Genomic DNA, 21,043 nt, shown 5'->3' with positions numbered 1-21,043 from the left:
AACTTGTGTTTTCTATCAAAATTACTTCTTGTGTGAATTTTGGTACACCCTTTACTTAGCATATATTGAGTGCTTACTTTGTGGCTGAAATTGAGCTAGTCAGACCTCAATCATTTGTAGTTGAGAAACTGATGGTCAAAAATAAACTTATTTTACTTAGGTTATATAAAAATATGTGATAAAACTGAAATTTTGCCTAGGTCTTCCTCACTCCAAATATAGTATCTATTTAAAAAGCTCATGGGAAGACTTTCAGCATAATGTTTAAGTTATGTGTTTCTTTAGTTAAAGCAGGAGCTAGAAAACAACAGCTCACACCTTAGAGCTTATCAGCTTTTCCTTTTATCTATGGGAATCCCAATAACAGGAAGTTGTTGCCAAATGGCTAATCAAACTCTGAATGCATCAAAATTACTAAACCCATAGAAAGATACCCCGAACTGGTGGTACCACATCTTATATACATTCTGAGAGACATACTTTAAGAACAAATATGACACACCGAGTGTGTAGAGGAAATGGTAAGCAAGTATTTCATATGACATACACTGCAAAAAAATAGTCTATATTTACTTATCAAAGAAAAATGCTGCATCATCTACACTAATAAAAGAGAAACATGGTAATTGGCGTAAGACCGCTACCCTTCCCATTGGCTAATCAGCATATCCTTATGCAAATTAACTGTCAGCCAAGATGGCGTCCGGCAGCCAGGCAGCTGGAAGCGAACATGAGGCTTGCTTGCTCCAGTGACTGCAGACTCCAACGTTCCCCGCCTGACTTGCCGGCCTCTGAGCTGGCAGTTTGAAACATTCTAACAAATATAGGCCAGGATCTCAGAGCTGAAGTTATACATTGTTTCGATTATAGAACCGAAACAAACCAGATACCTGCTCTCAGAGCTAGAGCCAGAGCTAAAGCTGGCCCAGAATAAAATTTAAAAAAGGAGCCTTGGGAGCTTCAATCAACAACCGCCAGCCTGAAAGAAGCCCTCAGCCCCTCACCCAGATTGGCCAGGCACCCCAGTGGGGACCCCCACCCTGAAGGGTGTGTGACCAGCTGCAAACAGCCATCATCCTCTCATCCAGGCTGGCCAGGCACCCCAGTGGGGACCCCCACCCTGAAGGGTGTGTGACCAGCTGCAAACAGCCATCATCCTCTCATCCAGGCTGGCCAGGCACCCCCGTGGGGACCCCCACCCTGATCCAGGACACCCTTCAGGGCAAACCAGCTGGCCTCCAGGCCTCTAGCCTATATAGTAAAAGGGTAATATGCCTCCCAGCACCGGGATCAGCAGAGCCTCGAGGCCTCCTGGCACCGGATCAGTGTGACAGGGGGCAGCGCCCAAACCCCCTGATCACCCAGTGGCTCTGTGTGTGACAGGGGGCGGTGCCACAACCCCCCCCCCCCCACAGGCCCTGCTCTGTGTGTGACAGGGTAGAGCCATAACCTCCCCATCGGCCCTGCCCTGAGTGTGACAGTGGCTGTGCCCCTACCCCCTGATCAGCCCTGCTCTGTGTGTGACAGGGTGCGGCGCCCCAACTCCCACCTCCCCCCCCCCCCCGCCCCACGAGCCCTGCTCTGTGTGTGACAGGGTAGAACCATAACCTCCCCATCAGCCCTGCCCTGAGTGTGACAGTGGCGGCACCCCAACCCCCTGATCGGCCCTGCTCTGTGGGTGATAGAGGGCGGCGTCCCAACCCCCTGATCCGCCCTGCTCTGTGTGTGACAGGGGGCAGTGCCCCAACTCCCCTATCGGCCCTACTCTGTGAGTGACAGAGGGGAGCTTCTCAACCCCCTGATGGTCCCTGCTCTGTGTGTGACAGGGGGGAGCTCCCCAACCCCCTGATGGTCCCTGCTCTGTGGGTGATAGGGTACGGAGCCCCAACCCACCTGATGGGCCCTGCTCTGTGCATGACAGGGGGCAGCGCCCCAACCCTGTGATCTGCCCTGCTCTGTGTGTGACAGATGGTGGTGCCCCAACTCCCCTATTGGTCCTACTCTGTGAATGAGAGGGGGGAGCTCCTCAACCCCCTGTTGGGCCCTGCCCTGTGTGTGACAGGGTATGGAGCCCCAACCCCCCTGATCGGCCCTGCTCTGTGTGTATCAGGGGGCGGCGCCCCAACTCCCCAATTGGCCCTGCTCTGAGCCAGACCAGGGGCTGCATCCAGGGATTGGGTCTGCCCTCTGCCACCGGGAGCAGGCCTAAGCCAGCAGGTCATTATCTCCCGAGGGGTCCCAGACTGGGAGAGGGCACAGGATGGGCTGAGGAACCCCCTTCCCCCCCCCGAGTGCACAAATTTTTGTGCACCAGGCCTCTAGTTTATTATAATATTATATTGCATAATTAGCATCCATAACACCTATTGATATACTGCAATGAGAATTAATTTGGTCCTGAATCTACGGGTGCGTTGGATGGTTCTGCTGTTCTGAACTGGTCTTGATTAAGTCTTCTCATGTGTCTGGGTTCAGCTGTGGATTGAAAAGGCGGCACTGCTCATTTTGACTGGTGTTCTTCCTATATCTTGCACCTCAGTGAGGTTAACTGGGCTGACTATCCTGGTCCATGTATCTAATCTTTAGAAAGGCCAGGCCAGGCATGTTATCATGCTGAAAGCACAGGAACAAGAGACACAAGGAAAGCATGTAAGATTACTTAAGGTGTAAGCTTAGAACTGGCACAGTTTCATTTTGCTACATTCTATTGGCTAAAGAGAATTCCTAGGCTAGCTCAAATACAGAGAGAGTACAGCAAGTGGCTCAAGTTCTTGATGGCAGTTACAATAAAATCGCATTGTGATGGACATGGATGCAGGGAATAGTGGAGGACCTGGGCCATTTTGAAAACATTCTACCACAAATACTAATATTTTCATTTGTTATTTCCATGTATTTCTCACAACCATTAAAACGCTAATTTGGTCTTTTTCAGTTCTCCAATTTTTTTGCACTTCCCTTCTCTAAATTTTTAGCACGTAGCATTCATGTGCTGCTCTAGCTTGTCTGAATCCTACATTCAATCATTTCAGCACGGCCAACTATAATGCCTCAAGAAAACTAATCATCTTGTTTGTAACTCCACAATTCTCTCCATATCAATGTTAATACTGGGCAACGTCCAACATTTTTTCTCCTTTACCCAATTAAGAAACAAAGAGTTTCTACAACAAAATCTTAAACAAGACTAAATAGATCAAATGCCATTTATAATACTCCAGTTTAGCTCTCAGTGCTGTATCCTTTTATTCATCTTTTTTGATAACACCATTGTTTATTCCCAAAGCATTTCTTCCAGTTCTTTTATATACATTATGCTAAAAATTAGGCCAAATGTTCTAATTTACTGAGAAGACTAGTAAGAAATATGAGCTCTAGTCTCAGTTTATAACTGTCACCATATCCTCTTATCTCTCTAAACATTTCCCCTCTCCTATTATTTCTATTTTAGAGGAAGAGGTGTTTTTTCATTCCTAATGAAGGCTAATATCTATTTCATTTTCTACTATTGCACATTCTGGGACTTACATCATTATTCCTTTTCTCTTTCCAGAAACCCTACTGAGACTTCTCCTATCTACATTTGAATATGTTCATATATCCCTCATATTAAAAAAACAAAACAAAAAAAACCCAAAAACCTTTCTTATCAGAATTGCCTAATATATTTTCCCCTTGCTTTTTCTATTTAGTTCAAGTAATCATTTACATTCTATAGAAGTAAATGTACTACCACTACATTTCTTAGTCTCTTACTATGTACTTCTTCCTCAACCTCCAAACTGAAAACTGCACCTTCAGTGAAGATGTTTGTAACTTGCTGATGGCTTATTAAGCACAATTATTTGTTCTCTACATTCCTTATCCATGCCATTTTCTGAAACCATCAATTTTCTCTTACTCTGAAAAATTCATACCTTCTTTCCTTTTGCAATGTTGTTTTCTTGATTTTGTTTTTTCCTCATTCTTTTTCACTAGTTCTTCTATTTTATTCTCCACTCAATTAATAAACGTAGTAATATTTATTAAGCACCTACTTTATGCTAGAGACTGAACTTTATGTTTTATATGCACTTTCTTTAACCTCATACCAACCCTACGAAAGGGTTGAGATTAGTGTTTTCATGTTGCAGATGAAAATATTTGATGCGCAGGTTAATTAACTTGGCTAAGGTTGCAGAGGTATGACATGGTAGAGGTTGGATTTAAATTGTCTACATTCAAATACATTCCTTTTAATTACTACTTTATTTGGCCAATAAACAATGTTCTATATTTTTCCTAAAATATGTGTATCACTCTGACCCCTCAACTGTCTTTCAGTCTTCTAAGGTCACCTTTAGTTAACTAGAGCTCATCTGTAGCTCACCTGTTTTCTAAGTCCTATATCCAACTGTCCTCTAGTCATATATCCCCTGTCAAACTGAGAAAAAAAGAGGCAAGCTAAAATTTGTTGAATGCCACACATTTTGCTATCATTCCCAAAAATAGTAAGTTAGCACTTATTTATTTATTTTGTGTCTGTAAGACACTGTGACAAGCATCATAGAAACAATACCTTATTTAAACTTCTAAAATGTTGAAAATAAAAATATCTAATAGCACTGGACTTAAATTAACACATCAGTAATACATAAAAAGTAGAAATAAAATAAAAATTATCACTGTCTACAATGCTTCAGCTTATGCTTGATTTGCTTCATTAATTTCCTGAGTTGGCCCTGAAGCATTTGAATTTGCAACCCTGACTTAGCAAATAAGAACTCTCATTTGATCTCTTGTTCCACTACATTTCTTCTGCCTGAATTCATTCTCTCAAATATCTTTGGCTTTTGATGTTTTAGTGCAACTTGAAAAAAACTAACAAACAAATATAAGAATTTATTGATTTGTTTCTGAAAATTCAATAGTGAGGTAGGCTCGTGCATTTTTTTTTTATCCTTTGTCTCTAGTTCTTTAAGTTTTTGGAGGCTCTGCCTTCCAGGTGTGTCAGCATCAGTGCTACACTGGCTTCACAAATAGCCACAGAAATCCATCAACCACAAGTATATACTTCATCAGTCATATCCAGGGAGGAGGACATTCCCTCTCCCCTCACCACCAAATTGTATCCTGAGTTACACCTGTGTTAAACCACCCTGAGGGCCTTGGGCATCATTTACTGATTTACTGATTATTTGCCATTTACTGATTGACTTGGGTCTAGGTTCCTTGAATCAATTATTGTGGCAAGACAGTTAAATTTATTCTGACTCCTAGACAAATCAGGTTCACCCATGGATACCATAACAAGTTAAAACCTTGTAATCTTTGCACAATGCATGAGAGTGTAGTCTATGCTGTAATATATAATACTATTTTCTTTACTTATTGCAAGGGTGAGACTCCAGCTTTCACATAGATTTGCAACCTGACATTACTTAGCACAGAGTGTTAAATCTGATATGTGTTCAACACATATTTGTGAACAAACATTGAGTAGCCTGACAGTCTATAGGAAAGCAAAGAAATTTGAAGTTAATAGATTTAATAAGTTCTACCAAAGCAAGCACAATTTAGGGTGTAGAAACTTTGAATATCCGAAGCTTGTAAGTTAATTCTAAATGTATTCCTTAAAAAATACACCATTCCACATCATAGCAGCACAATTCACCATAGCTAATATTTGGAAACAGCCTAAGTGCCCAGCAGTAGATTAGTGGATTAAAAAACTGTGGTGCATCTACACAATGGAATATTATGCCGCGGTAAAAAAGGAGTTCTTACCATTTGCAACAGCTTGGATGGAATTGGAGAGCATTATGCTAAGCGAAATAAGCCAATTAGAGGAAGATAAATATCACATGATCTCACTCATTTATGGAACATAATGAACAACATAAACTGATGAATAATAACAGATCCAGAGAGAGAGAAGCATCGATCAGACTGTCCAACCTCAGAGGGAAGGTAGGGAAGTGAGGGGGTAAGGGGGACTTGTATGCATACATATAAGCCTAACCAATGGACACAGACAACAGGGGGGTGAGGGCATGAGTGGGGGGGATGGGGGTGATGTGGGAATAAGGACACATATGTAATAACTTAATCAATAAATAAATTTTAAAAAATACACTATTCCTGTAGCATATAGAGGTATACACTTGAATTGCCAAGAGAGGTTACATTTTCTCTTTCCATTCAAACTTTTATAAATAAAAGCCATATTTTTTTCTAAATTATATTTTTCCTAAGAAGGCATCAGGAATTCTATTAATAAGAGCATATTTTATAATGTTAAATATAACATATAACTTTAAATCACAGAATTAAAATTTTTTTCAGATGTTGTAATTTTTAGTTTTATGTGACATAGTGTAAAACATCCATTTCAATTATAGAATCAACTCTCTTGACAATGGACTATGAGAAATGAAGAGTTAGGGAATTGATTGCTGGGGGGAGAGGTGGTAGTGGTAGGAGGCTGAGGGTATAGACAGGATAAATAGTGATGGGAGGAGACTTGACTTGGGGTGGTGAACGCACAATATAGTGTACAGAGGATGTGTTGTAGAATTGTGCACCTGAAACGTGTTTAATTTTATTAACCAGTCTGTCCAATTAATTTTAAAAAGTTGACTCTTCTTATATTTTACATTGAAACTAAAACATTAATAGTTATCTATATTAACCATATCAGAAATTTGTGAAGAAACTTATAAAAGAAAAAACAAATAATATAGGCTGGAGATGATGCATTAGCATTAGTTTTTATCCCTCACAGTACAATAAAGTCTTTTTGAAATATTTTCTGAAGGACTGGATATTTGAGCACTATACAAGAGAAAATATATTCTCGGTATATACTAGTACATGGATCTTTCATTCTAAAAGATTATGCTGCTGTGTAATTCTTCAGCTAAAATGGATGTTTAAGCCTCACCATCCAATGGCACCCTTGACAAAGCATGCAGTGATATGAAACTTTCTTATTTAAAATAGTAGACTAGGGTAATTTAATGCAGGCTCAGAGGAGAAAACATCATATAGCTTCTGAATCTTTGAAGTGCTGTCTGTCACAACAGCCTCACAACATACTTGTAAGCATGCTAAACAGGTTGTAATGGTGATATTTCTTTGGTAATGGCAGATACCAAAAGAGCTGCAGCTGAGTTTTCTTGTGCTCTGAGTTTGGAAAACACTGCCTAATCATTTGTTTAAAACAATTTTATGTTTTATTTCCATATGCAAAATTTAAACCCCTAGAGTTCACTCTACTTATGAAAAAGTAAAAATTACAGACTACAAATTACAGAGCAAGGCCGTCTAAGAGCTGAACTAAGACATTTTGCAGAGGCAGTTGTGGACAGACATTTTGGCTGGAGAAGTATCATTTAAGTAATATATTACTTGGGTTATTTCTCTTGCTTGGACCATATACTCTTTAATTTAAAAGCAGTGTCCTCTCTAAATGTAGTCCATAGTCTTCTGGGAAGCTTCAAGACCCTTTTGGGGGTGGGAGGGGATTGGCATGTGTTAAAATTATTTTCACGATAACACCAACACATTTGTTGTTTTCACCATGTAGGCATTTGCACAGATGGTATAAAACCAATGATGGATAAAAGTGCTGGTAGTTTAGCACCAATTAAAACAGTGACACCAAACTGTACTAGTTGGTACTCATAGCGTCCTTCACTCACAGAAAAATTAATAAAGCAATAGAAGTTATTAATGTTATTGAATCCTGAATAAAATGTATAATTCTTTAATATCTCACTGATAAAATGAGGCATATCTCAAAGTATTCTTGCTGCATATGGCTGTACTATGCAGGGTCTATGGTTGTCTAAAGGAAAAAGCACTTAGGAGATTATTTATATACTAGAGGCCCTGTGCACAAAAATTTGTGCACTCAGGGGGGTCCCTCAGCCCGGCCTGTGCCCTCTCCCAGTCTGGGACTCCTCAGGGGATGGCCACCTGCTGGCTTAGGCCTACTCCCTGGGGCATTGGGCCTAAGCCGGGAGTCAGACATCCCTCTGGCAGCCTGGGATGTCCACTTGCCAGCGGGGAGCAGGCCTAAGCTGCAGTCGGACATCCTTAGTGCTGCTGAGGAAGCAGGAGAGGCTTCCGCCACCACCACTGTGCTGGCAGCCATCAGCCTGGCTTGTGGCTGAGCAGAGCTACCCCTGTGGGAGTGCACTGACCACCAGGGGGCAGCTCCTGCATTGAGCATCTGCCCCCTGGTGGTCAGTGTGTGTCATAGTGACCAGTCATTCCCAGTTTTTCTGCTGTTAGGGTCAATTTGCATATTAACCTTTTATTATATAGGATTTTTTTTTCAATAAAACACCAATTTAAGACAACAACTGACAAACTATATGGTTACTTGTACTTAGGATGTTGGCAAACATTTCCTAAAAAATAAATGATGTGAGTTTGTCATTTTAACAGACATCTTTTGTTTCAATAACATAATTTGATCAAGTGAAAATTATAATTTTTTAAAACTTATAGCTATTATACCATAGGGTTTTGTTCTAATTTTTAAATGAGTTTAAAAATTAACATTTAGTATGATTCCATTTATGTGAAATATCCAGTATATTAAAATCTGTAGACACAGAAAGACCAGTGGCTTCTAGTGACTGGCGGGAGAAGTAATGGTGAGTGACTGCTAATGGGTTCATGGCTTTTTTCTGGAGTGATGAAAATGTTCTGGAGTTAGATAGTGTTCACTGTTATAGAACCTCCAGACTATATTAACACCAGTGAACTGTATAACTGAGAAGGGTAAATTTTATAGTATGTTAATTATATCTCAAGAAAAATAAACATTGAAGCATTTCTCAGTTATATTTTCTAAAGCAGTGACTATTGATCTAACCTACATGGTTGAAGCTCTTTAGGCTCCAGAAGGAAATACATCCCTGACAACTTGTTTTTATTCTAGGGAAACCCATGTTTGATTTCTAGCCTATCAAAATGCTAGGTAATAAATTCATGTTGCTTTAAGAAACCAAGTTTATGGCTTACCAAGCATGTGGTAATTTGTTATGGCAACAACAGAAAACTAATACTTGAAATCACATTTACATAAACTGAGAGGTGGATGAAGGGAATGAGAAATAGGACCTGGGGAATGGAGTTTGAACAAAAAAATCCCATGAGAATTCCTTCATTGTCATTGCAGAATTGCAGTAGTGTGGGAGCCTTATATTTTTGCATCATGTTATAAAGTTTACTTAAATGCCAAATAGATTTTGCAAAGAGTAATGATTCAGATATATTCTTTTTACAGTTGTTTGTACTATTTTCAGAACTAAACCAGTGTGTCTACAGTCAGCAAGTTAATGCCAAAAATAGTTTACACACTTACCTTTTTTTTAAATACATTTGTATTGATTTCAGTAAGGAAGGGAGAGGGAGATAGAGATAGAGAGAGAATCATTGATTGGCTGCCTCCTGCACGCCCCTTACTGGGGATCAAGCCCGCAACCCAAGCATGTGACCTTGACTGGAATCAAACCCAGGACCCCCCACTCCGCAGGCCAATGCTCTATCCACTGAGCCAAACTAGCTAGGGCAATAGTTTACACATTTAAATAAAGAAAGATTTATTCCACAAACATTTTAATATGTAGTTCCTTCTTACAAAATGTTCCAAAGATTACAAACCAATAGTCCTTCGACATATTAAAACTGAACTTTCAATATTAGAGAAAAATTTTTTTGTATCAAAGATAAAATATAGAGCAAGTTAGACTTAACTTTCATTTTATGGCAACAGTTATGTAAATACCTGTTAACCTTTGTCCTTGTCTTTTTATTATATATATATAAAGTGGCTTCCCCGCAGAGCTGAGGGCTCACAGCAGAGAAGTGTGGGGCCAGACCTTCCGGCCCCTGGACCAGGCCTTTGCTGTCCCGATGGCCCTGAAGGAGTGGGACGCTTGGGAAGCATGACCCTGGTCACTGAACCAACTCAGAGACAGCAAAGGAAAGGGATGGCACAGGGAATGGAACACCGCCTTTTCCGCCAACATTGTGTTTGTGTACAAGGAAACTGGAAAAGGACTTCAATACCCTTGGAAGAGTATCTTTCTAAAACTATAATAATAGACAACTCACCACAACCAGCATATAGGATGGAAAGAGGGTTGCTAAACAAACTCAGATAAAAATACAATTAGAACAAATGTTGTCAACCAATATGATAGAAGAACAGTTTTCACTGGTGGAATTTCTCTGTTCTGTTTCATCTTTTAGAATTAGAAAAGCTAAATTAGTATTATATTCTTTGTGAAAATTTTTCTTTTAATAAAACATAAGATAAAGAAAAATCTGAATAGTAAATCTTGAAAAAAGGTTGAGTTACCAATGCTTTACATACAACAAAATTTCTGTGTGAAATTTATTTAATAGTTTTTCAAATTTTTAAAACTTATGTCCTTTAGTTGCAGCAATAATTTAATTTAATAAATATGCATGTATATATACAAGTATATTTGTGTCTGCCTATATATGTAGATATGTTAAAAGTTGTCATTAAAGTTGGAGAAAATTAGTCTTAAGCATATGTTTTAACATGTTACATTGCTTGTAAGACTAATAGAAAAAATAATAAACCATATATAAACTATATATCATGCATACATATATTACTATGGAGTAGAAAAACGATAGCAATCCAATTCAAAACAAGATAAGACAAAGAAAAATAATAAATAGGACAGATATTATACAAAATATAGATAACACAGTAAATATCAATTAATTTTTAAATTAGAATTTATAAGAAATGATGACACATTTACACATATGTTTCAATAGTAAGCATACACTTGAAAAAATTAATTCATTAAAAGACACTTTAAAATTAGTTCCAAATCAATATCAAAACACCAATCTATAAGAAATACATTTAAAGAAGTCTCCTTTATCTTACAACTATGTTCTTAAAATGAAAGCTCTTTAATCTATAAGTTTTATTGCAAGTTGGGAGATGTTTACTGCTTTTTAATATATTATGACATCTAGAGAGATATGAACCCATGCTACAGAAATATTTATTTTTATGTTTAGAAAATAATAAATAATCTGAACTTTTCCTTTTAATTCTGAACTTTCTGATGATGTAGAATGGGTGATGATTAGTTCTTGCTCATGATGGGAAGTCACTAGGACATATCATGGTCTGAGAAAACCACATGCCTGTATTGTTTCAAGGTCCTTTATTTAGTATAATAGGTGGCTAAAAGAAACATTAAACTTGGGCCTTGTTAAAAACTCAATGTAATTTATAGAGGAAAAGATTATGCGATTTTAAATTACCATAAAAACGCTGGTTGTGACTTAAGAAGGTAATAAAGCAGTTTATTACCCGTTATGACTGTTCAAGAGAAAATTCTATAAGATGATGAGATGGAGGCCAGAACTGCATAATGAGCTACTAGTAATAGCAGAATTAACTTACATTTGCAAAATAATTTGGGGGCTGTATTAACTCATGTCTCCTACCCAAGAAGAAGAATATTAGGTACCGGCCAATGTGGAAACATTTTCCAAGACCCTTGTACTTACGCTACTGTGGTAGCTGAACCAACAGCACTCCCAAGATGCCCACTTTCTAACCCCTGCAACCTGTGAGTATTACCTTATATGGCAAAAAGGTCTTTGCAGATGTGACTAAGTTAATGATTTTGAGATGAGATTATTCTGGATTATTCTGGTGAGCCCAATGTAATCACAAGATTTCTTATAAGAGGAGTTCAAGAGGAGTCATAGAAAGAGTAGCTGTGAGCACAGGGGCAAGATGTTGAAGTGATGTGAGAAAGAGGCTAAAGAATCCAGGTGATTTTAGAAGGGAAAAAAAAAAGGCAAGAAAAGTGATTCTCCCTCCAGAGCCTTCAAAAGAAACCAGTCCTGTTGATACCCTGGCTTTAGCACAGGGAGGCTGATTTTAGACTTCTGACCTCCAGAACTATAAGAAAATAAATTTGTGTAGTCACTAAGTTTGTTGTAATTTAATACAACATGCTAGGAAACCAATACAGCTACCTCAACAGGGCTAATGAGAGCAAACATGACACCGTCACTGAGATTAGCACTTTCTCTCAGGAGTAATCTCAAATTCAGTAGTGTTATATCAGTGCTCAGGAATTCCTTCCCTTAAAAACAGCATACGAGAAGGTACTTGTATCAGGTTACACAGGGATTAATTGGCTTTGTCTTCAATAAACAAATGATTGAAAAATATGTTTTATTTACCTCTAAGAACATATCCTTAAGAATCAAGTAGTAATAAATAATTAGGATAATTAAAACATTATAAAAACAAAATAAAATTGTAATAAATAGACTATAAAAATACTAATAAATAAAATCAAATTAAGTTTTCAAATTCTTTGTTACATTTTCTTCTTTCATAAGTCCACTTCCTTCTGATTGAAGTTCAAAATAAGACTGGCATCCAAATTGCCATATTGAATCCTAAGAGAAACCTGATCTGAAATTGAATGAAAAAAAAAAAAAATCAAGCACTGAAAGGAATTTTGGAAAATTAAAAGTTTCTTACAGGCTATATTTTTAAAATTATATTTATAGTACTATGACAATATTGTATGTATTTTCACATACAATATTGTCATAGTAATACTAGAGGCCTGGTGCACGAATTTGTGCACTCGGGGGGAGGGGGGTGGCCCTCAGCCCTGCCTGCGCCCTCTCGCAGTCCAGGAACCCATGTGGGATGTCCGACTGATGGTTTAGGCCCACTTCCCATGGGGAGTGGGCCTAAGCCATCAGTCAGACATTCTTAGCACTGCCGTGGAAGTGGGAGAGGCTTCCGCCACTGCCACTCTGCTCACCAGCAGTGAGCCCAGCCTCTGGCTGAGTGGAGCTCCCCCTGTGGGATTGGGCCAAAACCAGCTCTCCAACATCCCCTGAGGGGTCTCAGATTGTGATAGGGTGCAGGCCAGGCCGAGGGACCCACCAGTGCAAAATCAGGGCTGGGGAGAGACTCGGAAGGTTGGCCAGCTGAGGAGAGACCGTGGGAGGGCTCCAGGGCATGTCCGGCCCATCTCACTCAGTCCTGATCAGCCAGACCCCAGCAGCAAGCTAACTTACCAGTCATAGCATCTGCCCCCTTGGTGGTCAATGCACATCATAGTGACTGGTCAACCGGTCTACTGTCCGCTACCTAGTGGCCAGTGCATGTCATAGCAAGTGGTCGAGCAGCCTTAGCATATCATTAGCATATTATGCTTTGATTGGTTGAACGGCCAACCAGCCGACTGGACACTTAGCATATTAGGCTTCTATTATATAGGATAACTGGGAAGCCATCCAGTTACAAGGCTTGTTTGAATAAAAATATTAAGATTATAGGATTTTTGAAAAAAAATTATTATGATTTGCTCTCCTAGCATTTATTTTATTTTATTTTTTCCAACACCAGTTACTCCCTCTATTCTCTTGTCAACCTCCATTTCCCAATCATCACATGGTTGTCCATGTCCATGAGTTTTTCTCTCTCTTTTTTCTTTTTTTGCTCAATCCCTTCCTCCTCCACTCCCCCCACCAACACTTTTCCTTACCCACAGAACTCTCTGTCTGTTCTCTATCTATGAGTCTGTCTCTATTTTGCTTGGTATTTCAGTTTGTTCATTAAATTCCACATGAGTAAAATCATATGGTACTTATCTTTCTCTGACAGGCTTATTTCACTTAGCATAGCATTTTCAATTGATTTATAATATCAGAAACACTTGGAAATGTTGACAAACACTGAAAGTGCACAGAACAAAGACAGAGCTCCTACAAGAGGAACTTTTATAAGAATCACAAGCACTGACAATCTGCATATTTTAAATATAATTTATGTGCATGGTTAAAAAATTGAAACAGTACAAAGGTTATATAAAGAAAAATCTATCTTCTTCTTGACATCTTTGCCCTACCCTCCTCCCAAAAAGGCAGAAACCACAATCAGTCTCACAATTATCATTATAGAGACATTCACTGCTTATATACAGAATATAAGCATATCCTCTACCCTTCCATTTTAACACCCATGGTACACTCTCACATTTATCTTGTTTGTTGTTTTCAGTAATATGCTTTGCAAGTCATTCTATTATCCATTTTATCTGTTTGCTTATTCTCTCGTTTTTAATTTTTTTTTTTACTTGAGGCCCGGTGCACAGCATTTATGGACTGGAGCTGGGGGTCCCTCAGCCCAGCCTGCACCCTCTGGCAGTCTGGGACCCCTCAAGGGATGTCTGACTGCCTATTTAGGCCCCCAAGGGGTCCTTAGTGCTGCCACAGAGGCGGGAGAGGCTCCCGCCACCACCGCTGCACTCGCCAGCCGTGAGCCCCCTGGTGGTCAGTGTGCGTCATAGTGACCAGTCATTCTGTTTTTCAGTCAATTTGCATATTAGCCTTTTATTATATAGGATTGTTGACTCTATTACAGCTGCCCTCATTTTCTTCCCCTTTGCCTCCCTCCACCCTAGGTCTTCACAACATTGTTGTCTGAGATCATGGGCTATGCATACATATATTCATTGGTTGATCTCTTCCCATCCTCCCCTCCCTCTTTCCATTTGAGATCTGTCAGTCTGTTCCATGTATCCATGCCTCTAGGCTTTATTTTGTTCGTCAGCTTATTTTGTTCCTTTGATTCCACATATAAGTGAGATCATGTGATATTTGTCTTTCTTTGACTGGCTTGTTTTGCTTAGCATAATAATCTCCAGGTCCACCATGCTGTCTCAAAGGGTAAGAGATCCTTTCTTTTTGCAGCCACATAGTATTGCACTCAGTAAATGTACCATGGCTTTTCTATCTATTCACTGGCTCATGGGCATTTGGTCTGTTTCTAGATCTTGGCAATTGTAAGTATTCCTGCTATAAACATAGGGGTGCATATATTTTTTCAGATTGGTGTTGTCACAAAATCATGAAAACCCTATAAGAAAACATAGGCAATAAAATCTCAGACATCTCTCAGAGCAATGTCTCTGAGGGAAAAGGAAACAATAAACAAATGGGACTACATCAGACTAAAAAGCTTCTGCACAGCAAAAGAAACCATCAACAAAATGAAAAGGGAGCCCACCATATGGAGAACATGTTTGCCAATGATTCATCAATAAGAGGTTAATCTCCAATATATAGAAAGAATTTATATAACTCAACACCATAAAGACAAACATTCCTATAAAAAAAAGGATACTTCTCCAAAGAGGATACATATGGCCAAACACATATGAAAAAATGCTTACGGTCACTTATCATTAGAGAGATGCAAATAAAAACTCCAATGAGATATATTATTTCACACCAGTCAGAATGGCAATTATCAATAAATCAAGTGCTGGCAAGAATGTGGAGAAAAGGCCCTGACTGATTTGGCTCACTGTATAGAGCATCGGCCTGCAGACTGAAGGGTCCCAGGTTCGATTCCAGTCAAGGGCATGTACCTTGGTTGCCAGCACATACCCAGTAGGGAGTGTGCAGGAGGCAGCTGATCGATGTTTCTCTCTCATCGATGTTTCTAACTCTCTTTCCCTTCTACTCTGCAAAAAATCAATAAAATATATTTTAAAAAAAGAATGTGGAGAAAAGGGGACCCTAGAACACTGCTGGTGGGAGTGCAGACTGATGCAACCTCTATTGAAAACGGTATGGAGTTTCCTCAACAAAATTAAAAATGGAAGTGCCTTTTGACTCAGCAATGCCAGTACTCATTCTTTTTAATGAAAACAAATTTTCAATTTATAATGTAACATCATTTATTTAATCGGCTCTGTGTGTGTTTAGGTAAAATACTAATTGTCACAAAGAAAATTTTAAAAATATTTGGATAATACATAAAACATAATTACCACTAAAAGTTGTTACTTCAGTGAGTACAGCTTACTAAGAAAGGATGAAAAAGACAATGTGTTTTTATTATAAATAAAAGTGTTCAATGTTCATATGTTTATTGTAGATGACAATTGCAGATTTGAGTTCTTTCTCCCTTTTAACCTATGCCATAAATTACTTAATATGGGGCTGAGCAATAAATGTGTAGTTGATTAATATGTTATTTCTCATATTTGTAATGAACACTGATGTCTAAAACTCAGTTCCAATTGATTATATCTTTATTTAAAATTACTCTTCCCTGACAAAATGTGACTTCAATAGATAAATCATAATATATATCATCGCCTTCTTCATTTTAATTATGTTTTTTTCTGGATGGTGTCTTAGTAACTACTTTTATGCCTTTCTGCAATGATAATGCTAAGAACAATGAAAAAGACTAAATCTAATTCTGAAGAATAGCATATAATAAATTACTTGGTATGAAATTATACATAATCTCATCTCAGATTAGCTTCCACATATTGAACAAGCTTCTGTGAAATTTTAAGTTTAAAGAAAGAAACCCATTTGGGGAGTTTCACATGAATGTCATGTTATTTCACATTATGAAAACACAAATAAGATGTTATCAAATTTTTATCAAATGTGCAATGTATGTATGTCATAATACCAGAGCATCAGAAATATTCAGAGTCAGAATTCCTCATTTGGCAGTTGAGTAATCTTTGGTAATTTGTTGACAAACTAAGCCTTAGTTCCCCAATACATCAAATTCAATTAATAATACCTGTACCACAATATTATGTAACAATAATATCATATGATATATGTAAATATTTTTATTAATTTATTCAAAATAAATTAATTGATGACTCTGGCACTTTGCAATTAAATATTGGTGACTTTTACTGCGAATAAAGTATGCCAAACAAAAATATAAATATATCGCCGAAACCGGTTTGGCTCAGTGGATAGAGCGTCGGCCTGTGGACTGAAAGGTCCCAGGTTTGATTCCGGTCAAGGGCATGTACCTGGGTTGCGGGCACATCCCCGGTAGGAGATGTGCAGGAGGCAGCTGATCGATGTTTCTCTCTCATCGATGTTTCTAACTCTCTATCTCTCTCCCTTCCTCTCTGTAAAAAAATCAATAAAATATATTTAAAAATATATATATAAATATATCAGTACATTTATTTGTAGTGACAGAGCACAAAATTAAAAGAATAATGACCTGGGTTCTCTTTGTGATCTGCAAACTCTCCAATTGTGCAATTTTGCAATCTCTAAGTCTCAGATTTTTACTTATGAAATTAAAACATATCATCTGATCTTTGAAATTTTTTTATTATATGTATTATTAAATACTAGAGGCCTGATGCACAAAATTAGTGCAACAGGCTCGGCTCTTGCAGACCTGGGTTTGTCTGGAAGGTTGTCTGGAAGGATGTCTGGAAGGTCATTGGCTGTCCAGTCTAATTAGCATATTATACTTTTATTATTATAGATTACGTACATTATTAAGTTTCTTCATTATGTATGTTATTTAATAATTCTTATAGCTAATAATATATGGGTACCTATGACTGTGATAATAAAATGGGCCTATTCTATGCTGTGAATAAAGTAAGAATAGTTTATAAAGTTTGTGTTTTATAAAGACCAGGGCACAGAAGTTTCTGATTGTGCTAATTGTCACCAAGAAAATAATGTTCACTCAAAAGTTCTGTACTTATTGGGATAATGTTAATACCTGGAACGATTATATCAAAGTAGTAGCACTAGAATAATAATGTATATCAATAACTCTGCATCCAAAAGAAAGGAGAAACAAAGAGAGAGGGAAAGAGAGAGTGAGAAGGAAGAAAGAAGGAAGGAAGGAAGGAAGGAAGGAAGGAAGGAAGGAAGGAAGGAAGGGAGGAAAGGGGAGATTTACAATGTATTGTTGATATGTCAAATGGATAACAAAAACATAATGTTTCTATTTAAGTAGCACAGATAGCAACACTATGTAATAAAATTACTCTCAAACAATAAATCAAGGAGACCTAAGAATATTCACTGAGAAATTACCTCACAAAATGGGCAATAATCCAAACATAATTCAGTCTGATAAAAGAAAAAAGGTTAACAAATAGCAGATTAACCACAGGATGGAGAAAGGAAAGAAATTACAGCCTTGCTTTTTGTATATTGTTGTTGTTTTTTTCCATTTTGAGAAGCATACTAAGACAAATCATTCATTTTCTAAATTATGCATATTCTAAGCTTGGTTGATCTGTGTATTGATTAGCCCGGACCTTCTATTAATTGGCATAAATTGCAAATGCTTGTCAGCTGGACATAAACAGTATTCTCTTATTGTTTTCCCAACCACCACTTGCAAAATTCAGTCCTTCATATTGTTGCATCAGGATTTTTCTACTTGCCTCACATATTTGTTTTTTGAGGCAGGGATCACAGTCTTCTTTGCACTAACTTGGTGCATGCTAACATCGTTCTGGTTAGCCAATCAAACATTTATACCTGTGTAAACATGGATCCAATTTTAATATATGTACCCAAATGAGACCATTGATAGGCTCTTTGATTCCTTTTAAATTAATAGTAATAAATAAGTATAGTACTCCCAAAGCTAATTTTAACAGCAAATTAGTCAGAAATAGAGAGAAGCTTGTTTTAAACTACATTTCATTTAATCCAATAAATAAGAACCAGCAGAAACACTATTTTTGTCTCTTTAAGTAATATTACTGTGCACTAAATTAAAATATTTATTCATTCTATAAGACTTTAATAACAAGACTGGAGGAATCTAGGGAAAAATGTCGGAAACGCTAGGCAGGAAGCTATGTCATGTTTATGATGAATGAAGATTATAGGGTTCTAAGTCACTTGGGCATCACCTAAAATAATTTTTTAAGTTTATGATTTTTTATTTTCTACCCCATAAATTAAGATAGCAATAATTATCTCCAATTTCATCTATGTTTAAAACATATTGTCATTCTTTCCTGATTGACTATGAATAAAGCTGGCATATTGATTTTCATAAATATAACCGATGAACTTTTGTCAATAGGTTTTTTTTTTCTGTTTTTGTCATATCACAATTTTTATTCTCACTATATTTTGTGTCTGTGAACATTTTTGGATGCCAAAGAATCACATATACTAAACTTGTATTGTGTAGTGACCATCACAGCTTTTCAATCAGATCTAAATATAGACAGCATTAAATATAGGAGGCAGAGAAGCAAAGAACAATATATAAACCAACATAGGACTATAATAACAAATGTCATTTATTGTGGAAGTCTTAACAGTACCTTCTCAAACAATAAATCAAAAAAGTGTTTTCATGTACAAAGTGCTCAAGAACATTGTTGAATGAGGGAATGAAAAATAATGTATTTAATAGCAGCTAATTAACCAGACTGATTTTATGTGGCAAAACATAGATTGCAAATAGGTGTTACTGTATCTAAATACTTATTTACTATTCACTTTGGTATGTATTCTAGGATCAAATTTGAATATGTTAATTTTAAAATATCATGGATTTCAAAGAATGATAGATAAAAGAGCCAATTTTATTAATTGAAGCACTAAGAATGAGGAGAAACTAAGTGTTGCTGGTGAAAGAACTGTATAAGCCTGCTTTATTGGTACAGATTTCACTATTGTATGATTCTTGTAAAAATGTATATGTATATAAGTATGTATATTATATATAATACATATATTGCATATTATTTTTATCCAGCTCATGCTAGCCATTGTGGAATACACACACATACACATACACAACACAAACATACACATACACATAGTGAATGCTATAAACAAACATTAAAGCAACAGTTTTGGTGTCTTTTATTTTGCAATGACTACTTTAGTCTAAAGAGCTTATTAAGAATCTAGCAGGTTTACTTAAGCAGGGATTAGTAAGATTGCCCAGAAAAGACTTAGAATCCTGCCTTGGCAAATATATTGAAATTTTGTTTAAAAGGTGCTGTGGAATAGTGGATGAAAAATTTAGAAAGATAAGAAGCTGTACATCATTTTTCACAGACTCAAGAAAACAATGGAGAAAGAAATAGGTAGGGACTTTTCCAAACGATCAGATACTTATAGGGTAATAAACAGGAAAATGCAGTGCCATTGGTTACTGAAAAAGACCCAACAAAACTGTCTGAATTTGGTTGGGCAATAAAATACAGATTAGCCAAACTTTAAGGAGTATATTTTAAAAGTAATTTCTGATCTATATTCCCTGAAAAATAATGTCGAAATAAAAGGACTTTCAACTTATGAAAAGAATAGCAATGTGGATCTTCTTTTCCTTTCTGTTTTAGCTCATTTTCCATGCACACTTTTTTTTTCCTGTTCTCTTCATACGTTTACTCTTTTTTTCCTTTGTTACACAGTGGTGGTGTTGATTTTAATATAGTTGTCTGATATAAGCGATATCACATTTTCAGTAAGTAGTGACAAAATCAGACATAGATCATTACATGGTACCACGAGTCCTCCCATAACTGGAGTAGAGAACACGGACCTCTGTCTCCCAGGCAGAGGCCACATGAAACACAGTGGATCATAACTTAGCTCTTGTGGCACCACTTACCATTGTAGGAAAGATATAAGCTCCTTGATTCAAGGCTGAGGAACTGATGTCACTGCCAAAGTCATAGGAGACAAACTGGACCACAAGTTTCCCCAAGATGTCCATTAATGTGTAATTTACCCTTCAGGAGTAAACAAACCTGTGATGGAAACATTAGCAATAAGTCTTTTGATTTTGAAGACATGATTCAGAGAAAATTTTGAGTTTTCAAATCAGTAGTGCAAACAATATTGTTTGTAGTCTTATATCAGCAATATTGATATGAATATGTGAAACAGCATAAGTTATTGGTCTAAATAATTAATATATCCCTAGTAAAATTTTGTCATTATAGATAAATTCGCCCTAATTTTCAGCAATTCAGCTGCATTTATTCATCATTTACTAGGCTCAAGAGATGAAAACCATGGATGATAGATTCATAATGTTGGCATAAACACACACACACACACACACACACACACACACATACATACACACTAATAATGTTGGTGAAAATACACCCACACTAATAATAATAACAATAATAGTATAGTTGTCATAGTGAGAATCTTTGTC

At 37.3% G+C, this 21,043-nt stretch overlaps 1 pseudogene; it reads right to left on the bottom strand.

The window, feature by feature from the left end:
• Nucleotides 1–20,590, bottom strand: part of LOC139006201 (ATP-dependent RNA helicase DDX54 pseudogene) — a 162,680-nt pseudogene extending 142,090 nt beyond the window's left edge.
• Between the last annotated feature and the right edge of the window lie 453 nt (nt 20,591–21,043).

Source organism: Myotis yumanensis, unplaced genomic scaffold (genome assembly GCF_028538775.1).
Source record: "Myotis yumanensis isolate MYYU_CA2020_CCGP unplaced genomic scaffold, mMyoYum1.0.hap1 SCAF_3, whole genome shotgun sequence".
Taxonomy (NCBI): Eukaryota; Metazoa; Chordata; class Mammalia; order Chiroptera; family Vespertilionidae; genus Myotis; species Myotis yumanensis.
The sequence above is the reverse complement of the archived record's forward strand: the minus strand, read 5'-3'. Positions and strand labels throughout refer to the sequence as shown.